This window comes from Merops nubicus, unplaced genomic scaffold (genome assembly GCF_000691845.1).
Source record: "Merops nubicus isolate BGI_N331 unplaced genomic scaffold, ASM69184v1 scaffold252, whole genome shotgun sequence".
Taxonomy (NCBI): Eukaryota; Metazoa; Chordata; class Aves; order Coraciiformes; family Meropidae; genus Merops; species Merops nubicus.
Window position 1 is genome coordinate 14,301 of NW_008591314.1, and position 4,340 is coordinate 18,640.

Below are 4,340 nucleotides of genomic sequence, written 5' to 3' on the forward strand. Positions count from 1 at the left end.
GATAGCGCGGGGGGGGGGGGGGAGGGGATGGGTGTGGCACTTGATTTTGCTCTTATTCTGTTAATACAGCTAAAAGTAGAAATATCTTTTCTAATATTCCTGAACATAAGGAGTTGCCTGTTAAGTCTATCATGTGACCACAAACATACCAGAATCAAGACAATGAGAGATGACATCTGTGAAACACTTCAGATGGCCTCATTCTTGGGCAAGGAAATCTAAGCAGTCTTACAAGTAGGTAAAAATAGAAGTTTAGGTAAACAGCGTCCCTTGAGATTTAAAATATCCACTTATACTGTCCATGTCAGCACTGCCAAAGTATTTACATAACCAGTCCTGAAACCTCAGTATCCATAGCCCTCAGTGAAAGTGGGCTCCAGTGGGAAGCACCGTGGGTCTGGTTTGCAGAGGAGAAGGCTGAGAATGGCCTCCAGGAGGGTGCCAAACCTGGAGCCCCTGCCTGCTGGCTGAACCACAGCCCCAGCCCCCTTCCCTAAACATAGTGCTGTCCCCTCGCTCATTGTGGAGCAGAGAAACCACACTGAAAAGTATCACTCCAGGGAAGTTTCATATATTTTCTACTCCTCCATGGAAGCCAGCAGTATTTTCTTTGACTATAAGCCACCATAATAACTACATACCTAAGTAATGGAGATACCCAGTTTAAAAATTTTAAGTGCCTCAGCCAGTGACTGGATTGATAAAATAATGAACACTTGTATTTCTAGTCCAGCAGGGCTTTCTATGTTTTTCATGCAAAGATTATTTGGAATTTTTACTTTGTTGCGTATATTTGTGACAAAAGAGGATTTTGACTAGTGTTCATAAGTGCATTATATGATCATACAGCTCTGAGCATGTTTTTAAAAGGGTTGTACCTCAGCAGAGACCTGCTTAAAGCACAACTCCCTCCTAGCAGGAAGCAGCAAAGAGAGCACAGAGCAAGCAGTGAATGCAGGGATTTCTTTCAGACTATCAACTGTTGTCTCAGTTTACTGATTAAGGCAAATCAAATATATTAGACAACAGCTGTTCTAAAGTTACTGCAGGGTAACAACAGGTTATTATGGAAAAAATAACCCTCTGCAGCAAGATACAAAATCTCTACCAAAAAACAGCTAAAAAATAGCTTACAGTCTGTTACACTTACAGTCCTTTTAACAAGAGGAGTTAAGAGCTAACCTCAAACAAAATTAACAACACAACTCATTCCTCAAATATGCTTTACATCCAGTTTTATTTCCCAGTCACTCCTAACAGTTTGCTTGGTTATATACCCCCTTCTAAATTGATCTCTGTTCTTTTAGGTTTCTACTACTGCTCATTAAATCTACATCAGCAGTTTCCTCTAGCAAGATTGTAATATCACTATGATTATATTACTCTTGACACATACTCTTGAGGGGGTATATCAGAACATCCAGTTCCAAAACATGGCTAGCATATAACCAAAACATTCCAGCAGATAAGATAAGATACCTTATTTTCTCCTCATAGTCCATATACTACGATCACTGTGTACAGTAGGTTAAGGGTATTTAATTCTGTACTGGTGTTACTCAAATACTCCTACTTATACAAAGCCCACTCTTTTATTTACTGTAAGATCAAGTCTGAAGCACTACCTGTATTCCTACAAAACTGAAAAATTCATATTGTTAATACAATTTTAGGAGGTCTAGATTTAATCTATCTCCCTAACGTGGCACTGGGAACACTCCCTGGCACTGATAAGAACAGATGTTGCCTATGATTGAGGTGTGAAATGAGGAGCTTGGAAGTACTGGTTTTACAGGCTTTAACTTTGCATATCACTTTTCCCTTGAGTCCACTAGATATGATACAACACCCTCAGTTAAGCGTTTAGGACCTCAACAACTTAGTTACTAAGTTTCTTAGTTACTAAAAACAATGGTCCTTAACAGTTCTGAAACACCTCATTAAAATCATGTGGGGCTCAGCTCATTAAAAGAGGATCACTAGAAAGAAGAAATGGGTATGCAGAAAGTAAGACTACGTTGACTCTACAGGACTTACTACTCACCACTTTCTCTCTCCTACAGAAGGCTTCAGAACAGAATCAAACTTCTGTGCCAGGCCCACACTTGCTGAAAGAAGCAAGTATTTTATGTTGGGAAAGTACCTAAAGGCTCTGGTCTTTGAGATCAAAGTCTCACTAGATCCAGGCACTATAAGCACATAATGACAGACAACTCCTGCCTTGTTTATAATGAGACAGAACAAACAGACACAAGAAAAGCAGGGAAAGGAACAGAAGTATCTTGCCCAAAGCCAAACAGTAGATTCAAAGGTAGAGTTGGAGGCAGAATTCAGACCTAGCCAAAATAATTAAGAGGCAAGTATCTTTTGTGGATAGAAGGAAAAGGTGCAAGTTCTTCATACTTGTGGCTTGTGATTATTGAAATACATCCTTCAAGAAGTATCAAAAAGGAACAGGAGAGCCTGGGCTGGGGAAGAGAAGCCAGGAGAAGGCTGCAGAGTCTTTGCTAGCGAACGTTCCTCGTAGGGACAGGTGACTTCTGCAGTGCTGGCCTTTGCATATAACCCTTGGCAACAAACACGACTTCAGCAATGCATTTTGCTAATTTCCCTTTGAAACCCCCAATGAAAAACTGCTGTATGGGCAGCAGGTCTGTTAAGGCCATCTGAAGAACTGTAATGCAGTAAAACAGTGAACCAGGTATGAGAGAGGTGCAGCAAGCCAGCAAAAATTCTCTCTGGAAAAAAGCAACTGTGGGCTGATAAAAGGCTTTTTGCTCCTGTCTCCAGGCCCTTAAGCTCTGGAAGTATTGAAGATACAAAGCACAGAGTTAGCTGAGCTCACCTATAAGTACTAGGTGCTTCTTTTGAGGACACATGATTTTTCTCTTTGTCTCAGGAGCCTCAAGAACACTGTAAAAGTACTAGAAAGTGTGGGAGAGTTCTCTGTGCGTAATGGCATCTCCCCTTCTAAAACTAAATGTCTTTTGGACACTGCCCACCCCAGTCACAGCAATCCCTTCCTCTGTTAACAGGCCCTGAGAAACCTCCTCCCACTCGGCTCTCTTTTGCAAAGGCAGCAACAACAGAGGCTTGAACTGTTGTGAAACGGCTAGCTCCAGACTGAATGAACACAAACCAAGCCATTATCAGAAATAATGAGTGAAAATTAGCCAGCCAGCCACCACAGTAAGAGAGATGGCTGAACTGCTGACACATTCCACAAGGCAAAACGAGTAAATAAACAAGTAACAAGGCCATTCAACAGACTACAAGCCTCTGCAAAACTAGCTGCTTACTGCTTGAAACAGCAGAATTATGAATAAAAAAAAATTAATATCTACGAACATATCACAAACTTCAAGTGGATTTCAAGAAACATAAGAAGAAAATTCTTTAAGGCACCTGGCTTTATTAAGAAACAGATATAAATTTTCTTCTTGAATCAGAAATAAACACAAATCTAATAGCATTTCAGAAGTTGCTCATTAGGTTGTTAGCAGAAAAAGTTACCCTGCTACAATCCCTTTCCACAAAGGCAAATAGAGAATCCAAATCATAATAAATTCATTCTCCAGAGTCAAATAACTCCCACTGAGCCACAGTCAAAGATATTCTAAGTGCAATAAAAATTGACTCACTCATAGCACATATCAAATCCCTAGAATTAAAGTAAATTTGGTGGGACCTCTATCCTCTGCCTGGCATATGTGGCTGATGTTTTAAATTTGGGCAGAAGCTGCAGTGACATTAAAAAAAAAAATAAACTGGGTCATCAAAATATTTGCATTTCCTAGTTTAGCTGAGGCAAAACAATAACATGATGCTAGTGAAAGTATGTTATCACAAGCAAGTTAATCCTGAATCAGCTTCTACAAGTCTGTCTGAAATTCCTTTACTGCAACGTGGCATCACTCACTCTTAACTTAGCTATGAATTAATAAACATTAAAAACCATTCAGTAATACAATTTTATTCAAGCAGAAAGCAAAAGTGTTTTCATTCATAGATCATCTATGCATCTTCTGTAAATCTACCAAAGCAGGTGTGTGATATTGTTTGGCTTTGCAAGACCCCATCTAGAGAGGTGACATTTACAGGTGACAATGACACATTTGTCACCTGCAACGTAGCATCATTCACTCTTTTTTAACTTAGCTATAAATTGATAAACATTAAAAACCATTCAGTAATACAATTTTATTCAAGCAGAAAGCAAAAGTGTTTTCATTCATCTATGCATCATCTATGCATCTTCTGTAAATCTACCAAAGCAGGTGTGTGATATTGTTTGGCTTTGCAAGACCCCATCTAGAAAGGTGACATTTACAGGTGACAAT